At 37.9% G+C, this 25,686-nt stretch overlaps 1 protein-coding gene across 6 annotated transcripts in view; it reads left to right on the top strand.

Annotated features, from left to right (window-relative positions):
- Positions 1–281: 281 nt before the first annotated feature.
- FAM13B (family with sequence similarity 13 member B) overlaps positions 282–25,686 on the top strand; it is a 107,747-nt gene continuing 82,342 nt past the window's right edge. For 3 of the 6 annotated variants that reach the window (XM_021004977.2, XM_021004976.2, XM_021004974.2), the window contains exons 1-2: positions 283–674; positions 25,330–25,496. The gene's annotated coding sequence lies outside the window, so the exon portion shown is untranslated. Of the gene's footprint in view, positions 675–772; positions 937–25,329; positions 25,497–25,686 lie in introns of those variants that run through there. The other 3 variants (XM_078150433.1, XM_021004978.2, XM_021004975.2) reach the window with 3 other exon arrangements.

Genomic DNA, 25,686 nt, shown 5'->3' with positions numbered 1-25,686 from the left:
ACCTACCTCACGGGGCTGTTTCGAGGAAATCTTTTTAGCAACTGCTTTACAAATTGTAAGCTCTATGTGGTTCCGCTTCAATTCCCCGCAGTGCCAAGATGGGTAAGTGCTGGATGCAGTACAGATTTTGGACCTCCTCCGCCTCCTCCCCCATTTCAACACGCGGATGCTCCTCCCTCCACCTTCTAATCGGCCTCCTTCCCCTCCCCCCCAAGTCGGGCTCTTTTGATGTCCTCTCCATGGATCCGCCCCCTCGACGTCACGTCCGGCCCGGCCTCCGCCCCTCCTCCTTCCCTCCCCCCTCGCCGTTAGGGAGGGTCCGCGCCTCAGCCGCTGCCTTCGCTGCTCTAGCCGTAGCCCTCCCCTTCCCTCCCCCGGCTCTCGGCGCCGTTTTTTTTCCCCCGGGGGGGGTAAATCCGCGAAGGGGCTCACAGCCGCCTGGCCAGTAGCACCCTCGCTGCTGTCGCCGCTTCCTCCGCTGCCACCACCGCCTCAGTCGCTCGCCTGCCCGCGACCTCCTCAGGAGAAGACACAAGACTCAGCCGCCGCTGAGCCGGAGCCTTGGCCCTCCTGCCGCTGCCGCTGTGCGGGGCGGTGCTGAGGCTGAGGCAGCTGCCGCGGCGGGTCCTGGAGAAGCGGCCCCGGCCGGGGAAGGGGGAGTCGCGCTTCCAACGGTAAGAGCGAACGGGCGGTTGCCCGGGTCCGCGCATGCGCGAGCCCCTCGCGCGCGCCCCCCCCAGTCTCTGTGTCTCTCTCTCCCCTCCATCTCTTCTTGTCTCTCTCTGTCTCCCCCTCCCCTCTTTCCAATTCCCCCTTTTCCTCTTCTTTTCCCATCCCCCATCCCTGCGCCATGTCCCCCGGTCCCACCCGTCTGGTGGGTAGTGGGTTGATGTCGTCTGGGAAGGAGCAGGGAGAGGGGAGCAGCTCTTAAAAGAAGTAGGTTTATGTTTATGAGGGAAAGGAAACAAGGAAAGAAGGAGGGAGGAGGTTGACAGGTGGGGGTGTCTATTTTTGGGGAAAGCTCCCGCCCTCGGGAGGGAGGGGGATGAGGGAAGGAAAGGCAAAGGAGAATTTGAAGGTGGGTCGCTGCCCCAGGGGTTGGTGGTGGCGTTGGGGGGGTGCGTGGAGTGAAGTGACGGTAGTTTCTACCGGCTCGGGCTTGTGTGGGTTTCCCTCACCTCTCGAACAACCCCGAAGTGCCTGCATTTGTTTGCAAGTAATTCTTCATCAGGATCAGTCTCGGTGAACCCCTGACTCGGCTGCCTGTAGTTCTTCTTTTCTGCCCCATCTTTCTTCCTTTTCACTTCCTTCTCCAGGGGCTGTGGGTTGGGTGTTGATGGTGGTTGGTTTCTTGTACCTCCTGTTTGGGGGCAAAAGAGGGCAAAAAATGTGGTTATTTGCTGGAGCTTAACTGCATTCCCTCCCTCACCCCCCTTTTAAAAATTGTATTCCTCTTAATGGCACAAAGCATTCGTGATAACAAAGTTCTTTAAATGTCACACTAAATGGAGCCTGAATTGGGCTGTCAAGCACATGGGCTTGTCACAGAACCTGAAATAGTTATGTTAGATAAATGGAAATGTTATTTTGATTTGATGTTTTGGTTAGGATGCCAGGAATCCATTCTTGGGAGTATGATTCAGTAGGCATATAGTTCAATGAGGAAAATTAGCTAACGCCATTTTATTTACAAACCTGATGTAAGAAAAAATAGATTTCCTACTTGCATTACAAAATAGACTCCATATATCAGAATTTCATCAGAATCATTTTTGTGTGTGTATGTGATGACCTGCTACATGCTGTATAAAGAAAAATGATGACCTGTCCTCTGGAAGCATACCTGGTAAGGTGGAGGAGCTGGCATATAAGAAATAGATGGTAGGCTAGAAGCATTAATGCTTGCGGCATGTTTGCCATTTGTAGTAAAAATCCTCGGTATATTTGAAATACTGAGCTTAACTTCTAACCTGTGTTCCAGTTTCCCTATGTTAAAATTTGGTCAATACTTCTTAAAACTTGAGAGATTTTTGTGAAATGATTTAAGTTCTTGGAGTTAGGAATAAGGTAGGTGCTTAAGGTGATATTTGTTCCATGAAATTTTTTTGGAATGGAAATTTTAAGTGTGTTAATTTTTTTAAGAGTCCATCTCATGTCTTTTAAAAACAGAAAATGGCTGAAATGGATTTACTGTTACCATAATGACTCTTGTGAGCTTGCTTTAATAAAAATGAAGACTACTTATGTGTTATATACACACATACATGTATATCTGTACATGTTACATATGTAACCTCAGAATCAGATATGGATATCTCTACCCCAGTGAATGATAATTGACATTTGAAGAATATTCGGAATTAGTGCCACTTTTTTACCTTTTATCTGAACCTTGTTCAGGAAATAAATGCCTTTGCTGGGAAATAAAATAGGCAAAGAAAACCTTTTTATTGTACATACTAGGTGACAATTGAAAATTAAAACCTAGAGTCCCAGTTTTCCAAGGTAGTCCTTGAGCACATTGTTTTAGGTTTTTCTGATTTTAGGAGTAGTTAATTTGAGGCGGGGGAAAAGGATAAAAGTAATTAATGAGCCTAGGGTCTTATAATTTGAAAAGAACTTATTGATTATGCTGAGGGAAGGGATAAATGAGTGTGATAGGAGATACGATTTGATGTCATTGTAGTAAAGTTTAACTTCACTGCGCTTTAAAAAGTCCTTCGTATTAGCCTTCATATTAAAGAATTGAATACAGATAGCTTTGCTAGGGGGTGCAGTGGATAGAATCTGGGAGTCAAGAGGACTTAAATTCATATTTAGCCTCAACAAACTTACTAGTTGGGTGACCTTGGGCAAATCACTTTGCTTCTGCATGCCTCAGTTTCCTCATCTGTAAAATAGGGATAACAGGTGCATCCCAGGGTTGTTGTGAGGGTAGAATGAGACATTTGTTAAGTGCTTTGAAAACTTTAGAGAGATGCATAAATACTAGCTATTACTTTTATTGTTGTATTTATGGAGTTAGCACAACTGACAGAAACCTATGGTAGGCCCTTTCTATAAAGGGTTAAAAGGTAGCTTCCCTTAATTTGGGGTCTTTTAGGTTTAGTTCTAAAATTTGATGTCATTTCACATTGAACATTTAAGCAATAGGTATTATTAGTAATATAATTATCTACTTTACTAATTTTTTTGATTTTAGGATCTTCAAAGTGAAGACTTCAAATTTTTTTCTTCTGACTTATTTCCAAGTTGTACTTTTCCTGTTTCTGGTCACTGTGCATACTTTAATGTGCTTGCTAACCCTAGCTTTTGGTCTTAAACATTATTTCAGGTAGATTAGTGTATTCTTGCTGTCTTTCCCTAAGAAATAGGAATAGGGAAGGAAAATAAATTTGATGTCAAAACCTTTAAAACCTAGTTTTACTGATGCTTTCTTTACATGGCTATCATTGCCTGTTACCCCAGAGCACCTGCCTATTAACAAAGAAATATATTATATATCTCATTTTGTACTGATAGATACAGCTTGCCAACCTTCCTCCTGAGAGTTGTGTTCACCGTGTCTTTGCCTCTTCTTTCTCCTTCAGTATTCGATATCTTGTGATTTCTACTTTCAGAATATTTTTGGTTCCCTACTTTCCAATTAAACTGCCACCACACTAATGCAGGTCCTTGTTACCTGTTGTGTGAACTATTGTTATGTTCTCTTACTTGGAGAACCCTCCCTTTGCTCTGTTGCCAAAATAATGTATAGGGGGAAACCATATTTTTTTCACTTGAAGGCATTCAGTTGCTCTCATAGGGTAAAATACAAACTTTTCAGGCTGTTGTTTCAGGTCCTTGAAAATTGGTCTTCAACCTCTTTTATTGATCAGCACTATGATTTCATAGGTGTAAAGAGCTCCAGATCATCTCCTCCTCTGTAATTTATAGTATTAGAGAGTTGCCCAGGGCACTGAGAGGTTAAATGACTTGCCAAGGTTAACACAGTATATGTCAGGAATTCAGGTTTTCCTAACTCTGAGGCCAGCTTTTTATCTACTATACCACATTGCTCTCTGAACCTATTTTGCCAGCTTTGTTTCGTTATATTTCTTTTCTTCTACTCAATTTCTTCATATTCTACCCAAATTGTATTACTTACAGTTTCCTAGTCTCAACAGATGTAGACTATTCCCCTCTCCCATGCATTTCTTCCACATTTGTCTAAATTCTTCTCTTTTCTTTCAGAGCTCAACTCGGGTGCTGTTCTCCCTCATATTTCCTTTGCTAAATGTACTGTTTCTCACGTTTTTCTAGATTTCTTTCTCCAGATCTTCCTTTGTCCTTATTGCATTTTTACTTTGTATTATATTTAATGCATATGTCACTAGTTCATTAAGGGCTGAAATAACCATTTTTCATTTTTGTGTCATTACAGGCCCTTATACAGAGATATTTAATAAATGTTGCTTTACAATTGTTGAATCCTTTTTATCACTTTTAACATTTTGTGCCTTTTTACTTTTGTAAGTCAGTCTGATAACTGCTGCTAGCTCAGCCCCACACAAGCATCAGAAAGTAAGAAATGAAACTGTTCATTGAATTTTAAAAATGAAAGTCGCTTACTCATCCAGTGTTGCTACCTTTTCGTTCTCAAATACTAAGCATAGTAGATTGAAAATCTGGAAAAGAAAAGGAGCCCTAATATGGAGAGGATGAATTTAGAGTTAGATGTGACTTTTTCACAAGGGAAGGTACCAGACTAATATGGTGGGGTTTTGTGGACTAACAACACTTGAAACTGTTAATAATTGGGGGGGAAAATAATGTTCTAGTAGAGAGCAGGTGAATGCTGGTGTTCAGAATTTTTTAGTTATGCTGATTTTGAGCTCATTGGTACTTTTATTCTCTGCATAGTCCAATAAATTTCAAAGAAACTAAATTTTTCTTTTCAAGGATGGTAATGGTAACTTAGGTATTATGCTTCAGCATTCAAAATACTGAGTTTCTTTTAAGAAAAAGCTTAATACTTTGCTGACATTAAATGGAAAGAGCTCATTGCCAGATCCCCACTTTGACTTCTTTAATGTTCTAAGAAATTACTTGGAGAATAAATGTGTTACACACACATTTAAGTCTCTGGGAAGTGAATTCCATTTGGAACCATGTTGCTTAAATAATAGGCTTATTAAGGAGATTAGCCTTTCGTGTATAAATTTTGATTTGAAAATCTTAAAAAATTCTGAATATAAATGAAATTATGCTGCTGTCTTTGTGATGAAGAACATTTTTGTTCTGTAATTCTATGCATTGATAGAAAAATCGCAACTTATTTACTTTATGTGAAAGATCACATTTCTAAGTCTTGGCTTTCCAAGTACTTAGACCACACTTAACCTTAAGTTCTTGTTGCAGCTGCACGGCTGTTTGTATAGGAGCACTAATTTGACTAAATGTGCTAGCTGATAAGTGTTGGACACATATAACCCTGAAAGATTTTGGGATGAGAAATATAAGGAAGATTGTCACTGTGGAATTAATTGTCTTGTCGGAACTGTTTTTAGCATGTTGTCTCAATGGGAAGAAGGCACCTTTCTGCTTATTCTCTTCAATTTATCATCTGCTGATGGATACTACCATGTCAAATTATAGAACATTTTACTATAGGATACCTGAAGGGATCACCTACTAAATGGCCTTCAGAAAGAATCCTAGAAATTAAACCCTGGTTCCTGTGTTTCTGATTGAGATTTATATATGTATGGGTCCGATTTTTTTCATATGAGCCAAATTTTGTTTTATAGACTCTTATGGCAGTATTACCAAATATTTCAAATCCTTAGGCAAGAAATTAAAAACCATAGAGCTGCAGGAAGAGCAAATTTCAAAAGGTTCAAAGAAAGGCTAAGTAGGATTCTAAAGAATAAAATTGTGTAGGGCAAGTCAGCCTTGCAGAAATGTGAAGCTCTCAGAAATGAAATTCTGAAAACACAAAGGACAGGTATTTGTGATAAATGTGGGAGTTGTCTGAAGACACTGATGTGGATGTATAGATTATTCACATAAACTCAAGTTTTAAGAAAAATGGAAGATAGAAGCCAGAGCAAGAAATGCAAGATGAATACCAAAGCATGGTACTTTATTTTAAGAATAGTGTCAGGAGTCATAAAGCTCAGAATGATCTTTAAATGAGATGAGGTGGTTGAGAAAAGCCAAGGACAACAAAGAAGTTTAAGTTATATAGGAGGAAGAGGGAGGGTCAAAAAAGGAACAGGACCTTTGCTAAGGGTGGATGGGATAATTACAGTTGGAGAAAGAAGATCTGCTAAATTCTTATTTTGCTTCTATTTGATTAGAAGGATGACCTTTTGCAAGACAGAATAAAAATGGCTAATAGGCAGTTGATACCAAGAGATAGTAACATAGCACCAAGCTGCTTTTAAGTCAAGTTTTTTGGCTCCAGTAAATTACATTCTTGGGTACTGAAAGAACTGGCCAAAGGGATTATGGATCTTTTGTCAGAAAGATTGTGGAGGATGGGAGAGGCAGCGCTGGAAGGAAAATCTTTAATTTTTTTTTTTAAGGAAGAGAGCAGAATCTGTAAACTATAGTGAACTTGACTTAGCTTTCTGGGGAAAATTCTGGGGAAAAAATGTGTTATTAAAGTGATGTTTAGTGAACATCTAGAAAAGGAAGGGATTGATTATAAAGAACATTCATAGCATCATCAAGAGCAGGCCATGCCAGACTAACCTATTTCCTTCTTTGATGGTTATTAAACTTGCAAATGAGGCAGATCTATAGATATAATTTACCTTGTTTTTAGTAAAATATTTGATAAAATATCATGCTTTTGTGGAAGAGGTATGGGCTACATAATAGTATGGGTTAGATGGATTTGGAACTATTTGAATGACTAAACTCAGACTAGTCATTAACAGTTTGATGTCAGCTTGGCAGGAGATCTCCAGGGGAATGCTTCAGGGATATATGCTTGGCTTTGTGCTCTATATCTTTTTTTTTTTTTAAGGCAGTTGGGGTTAAGTGATTTGCCCAGAGTCACACAGCCTAGTGAGTGTTATGTGTCTGAGGCCTGATTTGAACTCAGGTCTTCCTGAATCCAGGATCGAGCCACCTAGCTGCCCCCTGTATAATTTTTTTAATCATCGACGTGGGTGGTGGCACATCACAGAAAACTAAGAGGGCTAGAGAACGCAGATCACTGGATTGCAGAAGCCCTTGACTAGAATTTTGGGCTGAATCTAATATTGTGTAGTTTGTTGGGGATAATAAATTTAAAATCTCAACAGTTTGTCTGTAAAAGATTTGGGAGTTTTAATGGGCTACAAGTCCTGAGTCAGCATTATGATGTGTAGGCCTCTCCTTCCCACCAGCTCCCCCCACCTCCAAAAAAAAAAGAAAAAGAAAAACAATTAAAAAAAATTGATCTTGCATTAAACTGAGAGATGTGGTTTCTAGAAATGAGGAGTTGATAGTTCCTTTGTATACTGCCCTGGTCAGACCATGTATAATTGTTCAGTTCTGGGCACCACAGTTTAGGAAGGATGTTGGTAAACTGGAGTGTCCAGAGGAGGCCATCTCATATGGTGATCGGCCATAGAAAGTCCTTATGAGCTGAAAATAAGTTGAAGGAATTGGGGATTTTAAGCCAGGGAAAGTGGGTGTTGATAGGGAAAATGAGAGCTATCTTCAAGTATCTGTCATATAGAAGAGGGAATAGATATTCTCTTTTGTCCCAAATAGAACTCAGAGCAGTGGGTAGAACTTGGAAAGAAGAAAACAAAAGGAAAAATTTCCCATCGATTGGAGCTAAAGTGGAAAAAGCTGCCTAGGGAGGTGGTAGGTTCTTACTCATTGGGATGAAAACTTTTCAAGCAGAGATTAGATGATCACTACTCAGATGTTATTTAGTTAGAAGTCCTTTTCAGGTATGGGTTGTACTAGATAGTGTCTGAGGTATCTTCCAGCTTTAAAATTCTGTGACTCTTACTGAAGAAGAAGTAAAAATAAATACCTTTTCCTTGTTGAAACAACTACACTTGTTCTGAATTTGCTTCCAAAATAGTTGTTCTTTTTAATTGGATTTTGACTTGGTTGTTTGTGAAGTAGAGATGATAGCCATTATTGCTGTTGAGGCATCTTTGGTAACTGTACTTTTTTCCACCCAGGAAGAAGCCAGTGATAGTTAATTTACATCTCTCTGATTTGTTAGCCAGTCTGACCATAATTGCAAAGATGAACTTACTGCTTGATTTTATTATCAATAAGTATGGAAAAAGACAAAATGTATAATTTAAATTATATATCCAGCCATTTACCTGTGTTATCTTGCCTTTTGCCTTGAATGCTGCCTGCCTTCTCCTCACCTGGAACAGCAATCTTTGGACTAGCTCTACAGAAATCATGTAGATAATGCATTTAGCTTTGGAACACTTGCTGTGGGGCTGAGCTGTCTCCATGGTTCTCCAACAGTCTGCTGTCCAGCTATTGTGCTACCAGGACCAGAAATTATACCCAGTTACTGTGTCCTAGAGGACTTGAACATTTTCATCTTTGAATTCCTTACCTTGGGGCCTCCTGTCCTGATGAATGGTTACTTCCATCTGTTTACTCCTTTCAGTCCTGTCTTCAGCCATGCTTGACCTCTTTGCTGTAATAATATGCACAATCCCCTTACTACCTTCCAATTCTGGAGTCATAATCAAATCAGTTCTGCCACTGTTACTGTAAAGGGTGATTCCATTTACTGTCTCTGTAACTTTTCAAAACAAAATATCCCTCCATTCTCCTATGTGTCTCCCCCTCTCACACTCCTCAACCCCTAGAATGTAATTTCCTTGAGGCCAGTATCTTCACTTTTATATTCATATCCCTGACACTTGTCTGGTTACATAGTAAGAGCTTAATACTATAAATGTTTTTCATTCCTTGTTTTTGACTGGATGCAAAGAAGTTGGAGTATGGTGGGACAGGGGTGGTAACAAATTCTAAAAGGATTTAATGTCCATTGTAAATTTTCACAACTAGAAAAGATATTTACAAATAAAATATCTCTAGAATAGCCAATTTTTGCCTGAACATTGAAGAAGATGGGGAAGCCCAAATGTGGCTTGTAAAGTGAAATTTCTATAAAATGATTTTGTTGAAATGTAGATACCATATTAGTTTCGGATTAACCTTAGCTCTCTTAGTTTTATAAAATGCTTTGGATCATTCAGACATTTTAGAGTTGTGAAATGCAGTAGAGGAGGATCTACATTGGTATCCGTATTCACTATTCTATTGGAGCAGAGTATGAATACCAACACTTGGGTAATAATGTTGGTGAATACTTTGACAGTGTTGTAAAAATGCACCTAAAAATTGTTTACATCCTAGTTTTGACTTCTCTTGAAAGATCAGGTTCACCTATTTCCAAAAAATCTACCAACTTCCTTAGGTAAAGATTTCAAAAGCTACATTCCACAGTAGGCCACATAAATCTTTACCAGCAAACAATTGAAAGATGTAGAGAATAGAAGATCTCGTATTTGTTTGATTGTAGAAAACGTTTGAGCAGAGCGCTACCTTAAAGGTTTATTTCCAGCTAGGTTTCTCTCATCCTTATTAAAATTATTCAAGATTCCTTGAAAGATATAACAAAGATACTTGTTTGGTGACTGTCAGATCATAAATATTAGCAACATTTAACAAGGAAACATGCTTATCAAAGCTGTTTGTCACTGCCATGAGGGAAGAAATCCAGTGCAGAATCTGAATTGAAGATGATATGTTCTGTTTGCGGGTGATATGATTCAGTTAGCATCAAGCTCTAGAATAGTACAGAGCCTCCTGGAAGAGTTTTGTAAGTATTCAAGAGTGTGGTCTAACCAGCTGCATTGGAATATCCAAGCAGATGAATAATACTTTTGGTCAGATTGACATACATTTAGATAGATTAGCTTTCATTTTGTCATCCACAAGTGTTTTATTTTCACCAAAACTCCTAAATTCCCTTGTTTGATCATAATTACCATGTTTCCATCTTTCTACTTTTTACTGTGCTTTACCTCCCCTGAACTTATTCTTCATTCTTACTGCAGTCTCCAATCTCTGTAACCTCTCAATACTTTCTTTCATATGAAATCATTAATTATATACATCTTTTAAAAAATATTAAATGTAGCATAATACTAACATTGTTCGGCTTATCGTCCATTCCTTCTGAACTTCCATTTGCACTTTTCTGTGTATTTTTAATGTTTCATTTGCACTTTTTAAAGTCTCACTAGTCATTGTCTTCCCAACTTTCTTTTGCAGTAAGTGTAGCTAAGCAATAAATTGACACTCATCGGCTGTGAACATGTATGCCTCATTTCTTCCAAGAGTTGGAAAGCATGCTGCGGCTTCAGTCTTTTGGAGTCATGATTGGCCATTACGTTCAGTTCCTAAGTTGTTCAAAGTTGTTTTCCTTTATATTATTATAGTTTTATAAATTGTGTTGACTTTTCTCACTTTGCTCAGAATTAGTTCATAAAGTCTTCGCAGGTTTCTTTGAATTAGTCACTTTCTTAATTAAAAAAAATTTTTTCTTTTTAAAAATCGTAATAAAATTTTTAAATTCTGAACTTGTCAGACAACAAAATAAAAAAGATTTCCTTATAAAAAAGAACAGAAAAAGAGACTTTATATATGGAACTGATACTCAATTTTATACAGCTTTTAAAAATATATGGTAGTCCCCAGTGCTTGACTGAGTCGCCTGTAATTCTTCTTCTCTGTGAATTTTGGAAATTTTCCTCAATGCGTTTCTTCCTTCACCTCTCTCATCCTCAAAAAAGCCCATCTTTGTAATAAGTGTAGTCAAACAAACAAACTTATACATTGGTCATGTTCATGAACGTGTAAATCTCATTCCATACCTGTGGTCTTTTACCTCTCTGCCAAGAGGTAGGAAGCATGTTTCACCAGTCTTCTGGAGTTGTGATTTGTCATTGCATGGATGACAGTTCTTTCAAAGTTGTTGTCCTTTATAATATTGTAGTCATTGTATAAATTGTTCTGCTTGTTCTCTTTGCTATTCATTCATATTAATCTTCCCAGATTTCTCTTAAACTGTCCTTTCATCATATCTTATATTTCAGTGATACTCCCTTATTTTCACATACTACCATAATTTGTTTAGCTATTCCCCAGTTGTTGGGTATTTACTTTGGTTCCAGCTCTTTGCTACAGCATTTCCCTCTGTCCTGGTTTGTAATTTTTCTTCTCTTTGTCCCAGCTTCTGTCTTTATAAAGAGGAACATGGAGAAGAAGAATGTGATGAGCACTGGAAATCTGTAATTGAAATGATCTTAATCCCACTCCTATGCTCCTCTCTTCAGCCAGCCCACATTCTGATCATTGGCACTTTCTTTCACTCCTTTTAATTCCCCCTTTATGATCCATCCTCAAAGGTGAGGTCCCTTTTTTGTCTTGTGCCTATTCCTTCCCTAACTCTACCTTACTACTAATCCTACCCATCTGCCATCCCTACTTGTTTTCCTCTTGATTTTAATGTATTTTCACACCAGCTTGGGTGTGTGTGTGTGTGTGTGTGTGTTGTGTACGTACGTGCGAGCTCAAGTGCAAACTCCTTTTTCTTCATTCAGATAAGTGAACTTCGTAAGATGTCTACTCCTTCCAACCTCTCCCTGATGCTTGTTCTCTGAAATTTCTTTCTTATTTCTTCCCTAGTGTATTACCTCCCTTTTCTTTCTTTTGAAAACAACAAAACGGAACAAAATCATCTTCAGGTCATATGTTTTCCTTTACTCCCTCTCAGAAAAGGCTTTAAAACTAGGTTTCTGGGGGAAAAAAACCCCCAACTTATTTCTTTTTTTCACCTGTTGGAATGTAAACCCCCACCCCCTTTATTAAATTGTTTACCCCTTCCAGTTATGCAAATGTATTTTACCTTTCTAAATTTCTCTTGTCTCCTCTGTTTTCATTTCAAAGATTCTACCTAGCTCTGGTCTTCTAGAGTTTTTGAAAATCTTCTAGGTCCATTTCCCCCCGATCAGATTATGTTCAGTATTGCTGTTAAGCTGTCTTTGATTTGAAGTCTTTTCCATTGCCTTCTAGAATATTATATTTCATGTTTGCCTCTTTTGTTGTAGTAACTGCCCCATATTGTATGATCCTAAGTGTTTTCTTTTTGCTTGAACTCTCTTTGTGTGCTTGCAGTATATTTTCTTTGAACTGGAAGTTCTGACATTGCTGGGAGTTTTCAGTTTGGGGTTTCTTTTAAGAGGTAATCAGTTTATTCTGTTTTCACTTTGCCCTCTGGTTTTAATAGATTTTCTTTTATGATTTCTTCAAATCTATTCCCAGCTTCTTTGTATGATCATACTCTTTAGGGATTCTGATTCTTAAATGATCTCTCCTGGACCTATTTTTCAGGTCAGTTTTATGGTAGTAGGTATCTTACTGGTTCTTCTAATTTTTCAGTTTTTTCCATTTCTAATAATTTTTGTTTCATGGTGTCATTTGAATTTTATTTGTTCTTTTTTGTTTTTCAGCTCACTGAAAAAAGTTTTCCACTTCTTGTTTTGAACTATTTGATTTCCTTCAGTTTTTCCCTTCAGAGCTCTTATTTCGTTTTTTAAAAATCTCTGTCTTCATTTCTTCCAAGTACGCTCGTAATCCTTGTGAACAAGAAATTCTTTTCTCTGAGACTTTACCTATACTTGTTGGGGATATGTGCTTTTCTGGTTTTACCTCTTGGGCTTTTCTTGACCCATGTTATTTCTTTATCGTATTTGTGTTGCTTATATCTGCGTTCTCAGTTTCTCAGTATAGACTTTAATCCAGGGCCAGGCTTTGCCCCTTCCTGTATTTTTGTATGGGATGGACCTGTTTGATTCTATCCCTTTTGTAGTCTGGGTGCTGCTACTGTTGCAGGTGTGAATGAGATGACCAGGATTAGGCCCCACCTCTTCCTAAATACCTAGCTTTTGTTTCTGTGACCTGGTGGTCTGCCGTGGGTGCTGGCTGGCCTTAGCATCATCCTCTGTTCTTTTTCTGAAGCAGTCCCCAACCAGGAATGGGTTCTGTCCTCTGCTATATTGGTGGCCCTATATTGGTGGTTTTATGCCTTGTGGAGGGCCCATTCTCTCAGAAATTGAGATTTCCTAGTGCTGTGCTGACCCTGTCTCCTGTTGTGGCAACAATAAGAGTCTTTTGGAGGACCCAGTAATGTAGTTGATGGATCCCAACTAGATGTCTGAGATCTTCCTGGTATGAGACTCTGATTAAGGGATAGGTGGGGCAGTGCCCTTGATTCCTGCTCTGTCAGGAGTATTGTCTTCAGGCCTCCTAGAAGGCTGTCTGGCATGTGGGCACTTTTCTGGCCCTATCTCCTACTATAGTTCTAAGAGGTCTCTTGGGAGAGGGAAAACTGTTAGGCGTGTGTGTACTAAACTGTCTCTCTGCATGGTAACCTATGGGTGCTGAATCAATACCCTGCTTTGGCTCTAGAGGGCCAGAGCTGGGATCATGCTGGTTTCAAGCCCCATTAACTTAAGTTCAGTTGTCTCATCCTCTCCTCCCCTCTTCCCACCTCTCTTCTCATATATCCCCAATCATCTTCTTGCTCAGTACTGGATTGAATAGAAGAACTTATTGATCTGAATGTTGCTACTGTTATACAGTTCTTGGGTCTTCTTGATCACTGCTTCATCTGGTGTTCTTCACATCTTTGCTTGGGTGGTTGTTAGGTGAGCTGGGCTCCTCTAATACCTTTCATATCACCATCTTAAGAGGTGCTTTTTTTGTCGTCTCTTTCTTTTCCTTCTAACCTTGACTCTAGTTCTAATTCTAACTAATTCACTTTTACAGTGTCCTAGTCTTGAGTCCTTTGCCCCCTTATTGTATCATCATTGATGCTTTGCTAAACCTTGGCTTTGGATTTCTCCCATGTCTGTTGTTCCTATTCACACACTGTTGAATAGAGTTGGAGGAAGCTATGTAACTGAATTGACTTAGTCTACTACAAATGTACATTATCTAATTTTAAACAGATTTTCATTGTAGCAGAGTAGGCCTTTATTCCTCTTTGATATCCTACTACAGACTTCATTCCAGACTTTCTTTTCTCCTCAAGTCTCCCATAATGCCTCTTCCTACCACCAGACTCTCACTGATAATCTTGCCTCCTATTGATATTGAGAAAATAGAGGCCAATGTAGATATATAGTTTTGGACATTCTCTCTTCTTCTCTGTTTTCTGTTCTCTGTTTCTCCCTCTATTCTTTCATCTGGTTAACTATATCAGTTCCCCTGAGTTTAATCATCTCTGTGCTGATAGCTCTCATATCTTCTGTACCTGAAGTACCTTATGAACCTGAAATTTAAGAGAGATAATAGAGATTTAGGAGTCATTTGCAGAGAGATGAAAATGGAACCCAGAGGAGCCTGGTAGCTCAAGAAATGAGAATATATATATATATATATAGAGAGAGAGAGAGAGAGAGAGAGAAGAGGACCCAGGACAGACCACTCCTAGTTAAAGGGGTGGCAGAGATGGCTGCTTTTCTAGCAAAGGAAATTAAGAGGGAACAATCAGACCAGTAGGAGAACAAAGCAGAGTCATTTTCAAAGAATCCATGAAGAGGAATTGGTTGACTTTTTTCAGAAGCTAAAAAAGCTAACAATGAGGCTGAGAAAAGACCATTTGGATTTATCAATTAAGAGATTATTAGTAACCTCAGCATTTTGTAGGATTGGAAGCCAGATTGTTGAAAAGTGCGTGGGAAGGGAGAAAATGGAGGCAACCAATCCAGAACACTTTTTCTTGGAGTTCTGTTGTGAAAAGGAAGATAGAAGATTGGTGTTTAAGGAGATATGACAGGAGTAAGTGTAGGTTTTTAAAGAGTAGGGGAGATCCAGGCATGTTCTCATTATGTGATGGGGAAGGGGCCCAGTGGACAAGGAAAGACTGAGAAATGCTGTTTGAGAGGGACAAGGTCCTGAACAACTGCAAATTTACTGTGTGCCTTTCTCCATAATAATTCAGAAGGAAGGAAAAAAGCATTTAATAAGTGCCTACTATGTGCTAGACACTCTACTAAAGCATTTTACAAATATTCTCATTTGATTCTCCCAACAGGCTTTTGAAGTAGGTGCTCTTATTCTTATTTTACAGTTGAGGAAACTGAGGCAGACAGCTTAATTGATTGCCCAGGCCAGGGTCACACACCTAAGTTTCTGAGCCTAATTTGAATTCAGGTCTTCCTGACTCCAGGCTCAGTCTTCTACCAACTGTGCCACCTAGTGGCCTTCAGTAGTATTTCATTAGGAGGGGAGAAGGCAAATGGGAGTTTTGGCCAAGTTTGATTGGTGGTAGGACAGGTGGGCAAAGGATTCAGGTAGTCAACATATTCTAGACATTTGTTGAGTAGCAGACCATTTGTGTTGAGAGCTCAGTTCTATTTTGACTAGTGTTTTGTCTACATCTGTTTTGAACCTTTCATTTGGTTAGCTATTTGAGTCCTATGATTAAACAATAGATGTGTCCTTAAAATGTTGATTGAAATTAGTTTTTATCAGTTAATTTCACATGTTCCAGGAGGGCGCAGAACAAGCTACATAAAATGGCCCTGATATGATTCCTTTCATATAATGAAATGTTCTTTTGCAGTGAATAATTATCACCAAATTGTGATACCTTTTAGCAAATTCATACTCTGGTCCACTGAGAAAGATTCTACTCTTTTTCCTTAAAGTAGCTATAGCCTTTGTATGAGAGCTTGACAGTATAATTTATTGAACCATAAGCTGTGGGAAAAATTAGGTTAGGAACTATACTACAAATAAAAAGCTTCTGCCACTGTTTTAAAGTAGAAAAAAAAAGTCTAATTAAAATTTAAATTGTTTAGAGTTTTTAGCTTGTAAAGTGTTTAAAACAGTTGATTTCTATTTTGTAATTTAGCAGTAATTGCTTTTTGGATATCATACCAGTCTAATTCAGATTGCAGTTAGTATATAGCACAATCTTGGTGTTGCTTGAGGCTCACAATAGTTACATAGCTAGTTAAATATCAGAGGAGGTATTTGAACTCCGTTCTCCTTGACTCAAAGTTTCACAGTCACTTCACTATTCCATGTAGTATTATTGTGTTGACTATGGGCTAAACACTATGCTAGCATGGTTTTAGAATATTACAGAACTTTCTGGATGAGGTGCATAAACATACTCGAGAGAGTTTGGTCTAACCAGAAAGGAAAAAAGCAGGTGTAAGTACTTTTGTACAGATGGGCTCTTTTCCCATGTTTATTATCTCTTTGGAATGCAGATCTAGAAGTGGTATTGTTTGACCTACTCATTCTTTAGAATTAGATTACTTAGTTTCTAATTAATTTTTAGTCTGTCTTTCCATGGCCCTTTATTACATGTAATTTTTATTGCATCATGATCTGAAAAGGATGCATTTAATATTTCCATCATTCTGCATTGAATTGTGAGGTTTTTATGTCTTAGGATGTGGTCAGATTTTGTGTAAGTGCCATGTACTGCCAAGAAAAAGGTATATTCCCTTCTGTCCCCATTCAGTTTTCTCCAGAGGTCAACCATATTGAATTTTTTAAAGATGCTATTGATCTTAACTTCTTTCTTGTTTATTTTTTGGTTAGATTTATCTGCTTCTGAGAGGGGGAGGTTGAGGTACCCCCATTAGTAATAGTTTTACTGTCTGTTTCTTCCCGTATCTCCCTTAACTTTTCCTTTAAGAATTTGGCTGCTCTACCACTTGATGCATATACGTTTAGTAATGATATTACTTCATTATCTAGGGTACCTTTTACCAGGATATAGTTTCCTTCCTTATCTCTTTTAATAAGATCTATTTTTGCTTTTGCTTTGTCTGAGATCAGGATTGGTACCCCTGCTTTTTTTTTTTTTTTACTTTGGCTGAAGCATAATATTCTGCTCCAGCCTTTTACCTTTACTCTGTGTGTATCCCTCTGCTTCAAATGTGTTTCTTGTAAACAGCATATTGTAGGATTATGGTTCTTAATCTACTCTGCTATCTGTTTCCATTTTATGGGAGAGTTCATCTATGCTATTCTTCCTCTCCTTCCTCCCTTTCCCTGCTCAGTAGAGTTTTGCTTTTGACCACTGCCACCTTCAGTCTGCCCTCCATTCTATCATCCACCTCCCTTTTCTTCCTCTTTACCCTTTCTACTTCCTGTAGGGTAAGTTAGATTTATTCCCTAATAAATAATAAATTAATAATTTTAAATTACTTATTAAATTAATTTAAATGTTATTATAAAATAATAAAATAATAAATGTTATTCCCTAGCAAAAAATACTGCTTTTACATTTTAGGCGTACGGGTCTTTTTTTTTTTTTCTATTCCCTAACATGGTGGGGAAGCTTACCCAGAATACTAAGACTAGTAGTGGTATCACTGAGTCAAAGAGTTTCATAGTTTAGTGTTTTTTTTTAACTAATTCCAAATTGCTTACCAGAATGATTGGAATCATGAGTGATTAGTTCACAGATCTACTAACCATTGAGCCTACTAACCATTATACCAGTCTTCTCTGACAGGTGTAATTTTCCTTTTTTATGGTCATTTTTGACAAATCTGATGGAAAACCTGTCTTTTTAAGCTCTAGTCTATAGTAGTGAATGTCATAGCATCACATTCTCCAAAGAACCAAAATTTATTGGTGATCCAAAGGAGAGACCTATGATTGGTGGGTAAAATTAGACTATTGCATATTAACAATGATGACTTGAATGCAAGAGATAGCTGGGATATAAGATGGGGAAAAGGCCTGTAGAGAGACTGAGAGATAATAGGTAAACAATCTATTGATACCCATGTATTCTGAGCTGGGCCTGACTTGGGCTAGTTCCTTGGTAGTTTATGTTTGATATTGGAATGAAATGAGACACTCATAGGGCATTCAGCAGTTAAAAAAAGGCTATTTACTTAGCCATAGCAAAAGGATATTTAACAAATACATGTATTGAGGACTCCAAGTTGATTTAGCTGGCCCAAGCTCCTCCCCTGCCTCTGAGTTGCCTATTGTGGTTTTTTATCCCAGTATCAGAATGTGCCTGGAGTATCTCATGGCTCTTTTGTGCCCCAGTACAAGGATTCAGTGTTTGCCTTAGCTTTTAGTTCTCTGAGCCAATCAAGTCTTGAGGATGGCTTCAATACCTTTTAAAGAAAACCTGGCCTAACTTGTAGGGGCAGCTATATGTGAAGTGGATAGAGTGCCAGGCCTGGAATCAGAAAGACTTGTCTTCCTGAGTTCAAATATGACTTCAGACACTTAGTAGCTGTGTGCCCTTGGGCAAGTTCCTTAACCCTGCTTGTCTCAGTTTCCTTATGTGTAAAATGAGCTGGAGAAGGAAATGGCAGAGCACTTCAATATCTCTGCTAAGAAAACCCTAAATGGGGGTCACAAAGAGTCCAACATGACTGAGAAATGACTGAAGCCTAAGTTGCATGGAACAGGAGAAAAAGAAGAAAGAGAGAAGTATAGTTTAGGATATCTCAGCTATCACAATATGGATAGGAAAAAAGGTAGAATTTCTGTGGAGAATTTATTAGAATATGTAGGTGAGAGTTGAATAGGAGAAAGGTGTGAGTTAGTTGTGAAATCATTAAGCCATTGAAATATAAATGTTAGAGACTCACAAAAGATTGATTTTTTTTTAACGACTGAAAAATGGGTTGTAATGTATTCAGTAACTTATTGTTGGTTAAGGAAAGTATTATGGCAAAAAGGGAGAACTGCTTGCTGATGACTAACACTGGAAAATTATCTGGGACCAAATATGTAATAGAAGTTCACACTTTCATATACAATCTTTTCTGGTTTTTGCATATTGAAATGTTAATGTTTGCTGATATTTAAGTTTTAAATGCTTTGAATTCCAAGACTACATTTTATAATGCAATACAGTTTACTATCCTCAGAGGTTCAGACTAGCTAAATTAAAAAAAAACAACAACTCATCACCAGGAAGATAACTATTAGGTAATAAACTGTTTTATCACAACTCATGAAACTAGCTAAGCAGAGTTTTGATTTGCATCTGAAGATGTATCCATACAGATGAAATATTATTACCTTCTTAAGCAATGAAGATTTCACTTTAGCTCAAGTTGGTTAATGACTTTTCATGATGAATTTCCTAGCTATTGACAAACTTATATTTGGTCTCAGATAATTTTCCACTGATGGTCATCAGTAAACCAGAAAAGATTGTACATGAAACTGTGAACTTCTGTTACGTAGTTTTGAAAAAGAAGTTTATGTTAAATTTTATACTGTATTTACCAAAATGCCATGCTTGTCATTGTACCCTACTACTTGGAGCATTCCCAGATTGACACTGGACTGTCAAGAGCTTTTTTTCAGCAAACATAGGCCTGGATTGTCTCCTATGCCAGTGAGTCAGCAGAGTAGGACTTTTAGCTTTATTTATGACAGTGAAGTCACTTTGCTGCTCTACTTATTTCCTTGTCTATAAAATGGGATAATATTTCAGTTGACTAACTCCTATTTTTTATTTTTTTGAAAGAACTTTGTAAACCTTGAAGTGATAAAGAGATTTGAGTTGTAGTAGAGGAAAATGAAGTAAAGTTATACCCCAGAGATATCTAAGTGAACATATGGGAATGTTGAATTCTAAAGGATCAGATATAAGATTATCACATTTTCTTCTGGGAAGGGAACTTGAGAATTTTCCAGGACAACCTCTTTAGTCTGTACATTTTTCGTCCAGATAGGTGATCTTATCAGTGATGGAAGTGTTAACAGATTCTTTCTAATTTTTATAGTCTTATAATTGTCTCAGTGCCAAGTGACTTGCCTATGGTCACGCAGCTAGTGTGTTATCAAAGGCATAACTTGAACCCACACAGATCTTCTGATGCCAAGGGCAGCCACCTAGTTACTATGCCATACTTATCTGATTTTTAGATATAGATATATTTTATATAGAAATGAAAAAATTACTTCAGTAACCCAGTCTTCCTGATTTTTTTTTCCTCTCAAATTCTTTCTGTATGATAATCCTTTTAAAATACAACTTTAATTAGTACTCCTTTGTTAAAAAACAGTGATTACAAGGTTTGTGTTGTAATTGTCAAAATTCTTGTTTCTGCCTTTTAAGATTCTGCATAATCTGTCCTTATCCTACCTGTTCAACCTCATTTACTTAGAAGTCAGTATTCTCACAGTTTTCCACTCTAGTCAGTCTGTCCTCTTCACTGTCCCACATTTGTATTTTCCTTTCTCTCTGCCTTTGTTTCTGATGTTTTTTAACCTGGGTTACGTATACATCCTTTTATGTTCAGGCTTAGTTTTTAATCTCTTACAGGAAGACAGCATGACTTAAGCTTATAGCAATCTTTCTAGTCTCTGCGCTACACTATCAGTTTTACAGCTTAATTATAAATGGTCTTATATAGCTTGTTAATTTATTTAATGTTCTTTAGTTTTATCTTCTGAGCTAGATAGATTATAAGATTCTTGTGGGCAGGGACTATGTCATATTTATTTTATATTACCTACAGTGTGTAACACAGTACTGATACTGTAGTTGGTACTTAATACCTGTAGTTAAGTGCCAGAACTGGCTTAACTTTAGAGGAGGAGACCTTAGTTAGGATGCTGTGATCTCCCTTGACTTCCAAGGTAAAGATAAGCAGTGGATACATAAGGGACCTTGTTGAAACTAAAATTAGAGCAAGAAGTGTATTCTTGTTTTGTAACCTTTTTATGTATTCCTGATGGTGATTGGTGTTGTGTAGCCTAACATGTTGTACATTCTCTCTCTAAGCTTTTCAGTTCACGTCTTTAAAAAAAAAAAAGTACTATCTTCAAGCAGGAATTATAAGCAGTCTGAAATTTCTAGACAGCAACCTGGTACTAGCTCCTTTCCACTGGTTGCCCCTTCCATTAGATCTAGGGCAAGTAGATTGCCAAATTTAGTGACTACCAAACTTAGAGTATTCTCCATAAAAGCCATTCTTCTGTTCTGCCTCTCAACACTCCCTTTTTCCTTACAGGTGTAGGGAGAACAATTTAGGTAGAACTGTTACCAGTACATATATGGGGGAGGATAATAGTAAGAGTAGCGCTGCCAAGACTTTTAGTGCCTTTAGTGAATGCCAAACATGCTGTTGTTTATTGCTGGAATTCCACATAGGTGTGGGGAAAGCAGAGCCAGGAATCTTTTGTTCCCTATTTGGGTACCTCCTACGAACTCCAAGATTTGGAGCAGGGTCATGGAGAGAGGAGCTAAATCTTGAAACATTTCTAATGAGGGTACTTTAAATATCTGGGCACAGGGGTAGGGTACAAGCTTGGGCCTGGACAGCTTCCAATCAGGGGCTTTTGCCATTCTGTTTACTCAGGCATGATGGGCTCAACACTTTGACTCCTAATCATGGTATGGTGGTAGGGAATATCTAGTTCACATCACATAAACTTCCATCCTGTCCTGATTCTTTCCTCTTATATTTAGGCCGTTATGCAGATCAGAAGAAGGGGAGATGGATGAAGGGATTATGGAAACAGCAGTGGTTCTTGTCTTCTCCTTCAGTGTTCTCTACTTTCCCCTTCCCAAAGGTGTTGTGATAGTATTCTCTCATCATACACAGCTTACGTTGCTGGCTAGGCACTAATTCCCATGGCCTTTGCTTGTCTGCTCTGGGTCCTGGCCCTTGGGGTAGGCCTTACCCATCATGCTGAAAAGAGGGATGGTGGTGGTAGAAGGGAGTTAAGAGATATGTGCAGAAAATTATTAGACTCCCTTTCTCCCTGCAAGCTCCCCAGACCAACCATGGGCTAACTTAGTTAAAATAGGAAGCTATCATATCATTCATAGGAGTGAGCTCTTGCTTATTGTTCCTCAGCTTGGTGTCTTGGGGTCTCTGTTTCTTCCCTGCCCTGCCCCTCCCCCCTAACAAAAGGAATCTTCCAATCTTTTGTCTAAGATACGGAAATTACTAGAGTGTGGCCTTGCCTCTTCCCACTCCCCTACTCCCCTTAAATTCACCCAGTGCATATGCCAGGCTTTCTTTGGCCTTCTGTGACGATTTGAGCCTCACTGTGTGTAAAGTACTATGCTAGACTTACTTGCTGTTTAGTCATTTTCAGTCATGTCATACTATTCGTGACCCCATTTGGGGTTTTCTTGGCAAAGATACTGAAGTGGTTTGACATTTCTTCTTCAGCTCATTTTACAGATGAGCAAACTTAGACAGGGTTAAGTAACTTGCTTGGGGTCATATAGCTAGTGTCTGAGGCCAGATTTGAACTCAGAACTCTGACTCCAGGCCCAGCACTCTATTCGCCTAGACTTATTAGGTATACCTATGTACCTGATGTCAAGAAGGGAAGGATATTTCTGTTTTGTTAGCTAAAATATTATCCTAGTCTTGACTCTAAATAGTAGTGCTATCAATAAACTTGTACCAAAAAGAAGGAAAACTATAAATTTTGAAGTGCAACAAACCATAATAAAGAATCAGTGTCTTCTGATGTCTAAAGCTTTTTCAAGGGCTGAGAAGTCCCCTTTAGAATTCTACATCTCTGTTTATTCCATCATTCTACTGTAATTTCACCTGTGGGTATCCTGCGTAGGTCTGTCAGATTCAACAAACTTCCTTCTAACATACCTGTTTCTGAGGATACCACTTGGCTCCAGTCATTTGATTCATAAATTAGAAGTCATCTTTTATTCTTCCCTTTCTTTCATTCTTCTCTTCCCCCTAATAAAGTTATTTGCCAAATCTTGCTCATTTTATTTCAACATCTCTATCTTTATTCATATAGCCATTATCTTAGTTCAGGCTTTTATGACCTCTTGCCTGATCTGCTGTTATCCTCTTAAAGTGCTTCCGGGTTATCCTCTTCTATCTCTCTGTCTTCCAGACAGATTCCAGGATAATCTTCCCAAGGCACAGGTCTGGCCATATTTCTCCTGTGCTTAAAAATCTTCATTGACTTTTTCCATTGGCTGTGGGTAGTTACATGGCCAATATATGTCAGAGGTGGACACTGTGAACTTAGGTATTTCTGACTGAAGTTCTGTCTGGTTCTCTGTGTTTTGTCCTTGTAAAACTGATTATATTGTTTTTTAAAAATGCACTAATGAACTATTTGCTTATAAAATTTGTTCTTTTCGAACACTGCCACTTTAGTAAGAATGTATACTTCTGGAGGGTAGGGACTGTTTTTGTATCCCCAGTACCCCAGCACATGATAGGAGCCTAGTCAGTATTGGTTGATTAACATTATTAGCTCCAGTCCTGCCTGTCCATTGCATTATTCTTTGGGTATATAGGAGTTTCAAAAGTGAATTATTTGAATATCAAAAGATTAAGATGAAGTAATTGAATATTTTCATAACAGTAACCCTCTTTATGACCTTGGTCAAACTTTGAAGTGAAGGATATGTCCTATTGTGCTATCATATAATTTTGTTGGAAAAATGCCCTCCAAAAATCAACTTGCTTTATTCTTCTAAGAATCAACTCATTGTCATGTCCTAAATTTTGTAAAAAAAAAAAAAGATAAAATATACTGATTTCAGTAATTTTTAGTTAAACTTTTCAAGATAGGAAAAAAGTCTTTGATTAGAGTTACTTACTTTGAAATGTTAGCCCCCAGTTTAAGTTAATTAACTTTCCCTTGGTCTTTTTCTTGCACCTCTGAGAAGGAGAATCTCTGGTTTTCCAGAAATATTCTTCCTCAGATAGTTTTCTAGAGATCATTCTTTATTGGTGTTTGTTGCAAGTGACAATTGGGGCCGCTACAAAGGAACTTCTTTTCAGTTTCTTTTGCTGAATAGAGTATGCAGCCTCCTAAGACTCCTCCCCGTAGGGAATTAAGAGTTATCTGTTCTGGTTAAATTAAGAGTCATGCATGTACATTTCTGCATATTTACCAACAGCTATAGCTATTAGATACCGCAGCAGTGCACATAGGATCTATCAGAACAAGGAGGGTATGGCTAGAACTTGTTCACCAGTATGTGTTTTAGTCAGGTTTGAGATGCTAGATTTGCCCACTAGAACTGAGCAGACTAACCAAGAATCTCGTTAATTACCATATAGCTCCCTAGCCATTTGAGCTAACCAGATTTGTAAGATTTCCTAATTTGACAGTGACAAAACATGTCTTAGAAATCCTCATTTATTAGAATAAGCTGAGAGGCTTTTAACTATTTTTTCACTTTAATTTCCTGTATGTTGAGGCAGTGTTCTTCTGAGTCTTAATAGAATTCCATTAAAAATCGTAAACCAAAAACTAAGTGCTTTAAAAGGCCTTTAAAAATAATTTTATGCTTTGAAGTTTTTTTTTTTGTTTTTCAGCTTAATAGTTCACATGTTTAAACAGGCAGTTCAGGATGTTTGGGAAATAATTATCTGTTGAAAGACATGTTTATGAACATGACTTTAATTCCCCACAATTTTAATGTTCCTCCTGGGGGTTATAAATTGTGAGTATAATAGACTTTTGAAAACCGCACCATATGATGCTGCTTGCTTACCTAAACTTTAAGTGCTACAGTGTAACTTGCTATTATTTCTAAAAACTTCGTTTCTGGACTCTTAGAAATAAGGCGCATATGTGACAAATTGACCTTTTGTCTTCTACTAGCTTATTTGTAGTTTAGGCAGGATAATCAAAGCAGTGTGTGTGTGTGTGTGTGTGTGTGTGTGTGTGTGTGTACACACCCTCCCCCCTGCCTATATATACACATATATATGTATAGAAGGTAGAAATGTAGTTCTACTTTTAAATCATGACATCAAGCCTATGCCATTATTTTCTCTCTTTTTGGAAAACACTAGAAACCATGTTGATTACTAGTATAGGCTAGGAGGAAGGAGTAATTTCTTTTATATTTATTTTAATCTGGTCGTCTTCTATTAGGCTATAAGTTGCTTGAGAGCAGTTCCAGGTCACATTTACCTTTGTATCTTTATAGTGCTTGAAGGTATTGTTACAAGAATGTCGGACATACATGGAACAAGAAAAGAATTTTTAAGTGGAATCATTCCTTACTTAGGCTATATTTTGCTCCCTAAACTGTTCTTATCTATTAATTCTGTCAACAAATTCTGATGGTTTTTAGTAGTAAAAGGCACTCAGCTCACAACAGGAGCTTGAAATTTGCTTTACCCATTTCTTAAGGGACACAGATAGACTAATCATTCAGCATCCTCTAAAAGTAGCTTTGTGGATAAATTTTTTTATTCTACCCTTTTTTTGAAAATGAAAGGCAATCTAAAAATTGAAATAATTTGTTTTTTCTTATTTTAGATTAACTGCTGAAGTACTGATCGAGTTCTGCGTTTCTTCAATGAGGAACTACAGGCTCATCTTCTGCCATAATCTCAAACAGCCATAAATGACAAAAGAATGCTTGCTCAGTGAGGGTAGCTGGTGCAGAAACCGTTTTTTAAACTTAGGTGTTTAAGTACTCAAAGGTAAGTTTTCTAAAATGGTAAATAGTCTCCTCCTAAAAAGTGATCTCTTTAGGTTTTGGTGATTTGACTTAATAACATAGAATCCATTTTGCACGAGTCCTTTTTCATAACTGATATATAAATGTACACACATATATGCATATATACATACACATACAAGTATGGCAATTATATGTAATGTATTAGCCTA

Source organism: Phascolarctos cinereus, unplaced genomic scaffold (assembly GCF_003287225.1).
Source record: "Phascolarctos cinereus isolate Bilbo 61053 unplaced genomic scaffold, phaCin_HiC Scaffold_2;HRSCAF=192, whole genome shotgun sequence".
In the NCBI taxonomy this organism is placed as follows: domain Eukaryota; kingdom Metazoa; phylum Chordata; class Mammalia; order Diprotodontia; family Phascolarctidae; genus Phascolarctos; species Phascolarctos cinereus.
The sequence above is the reverse complement of the archived record's forward strand: the minus strand, read 5'-3'. Positions and strand labels throughout refer to the sequence as shown.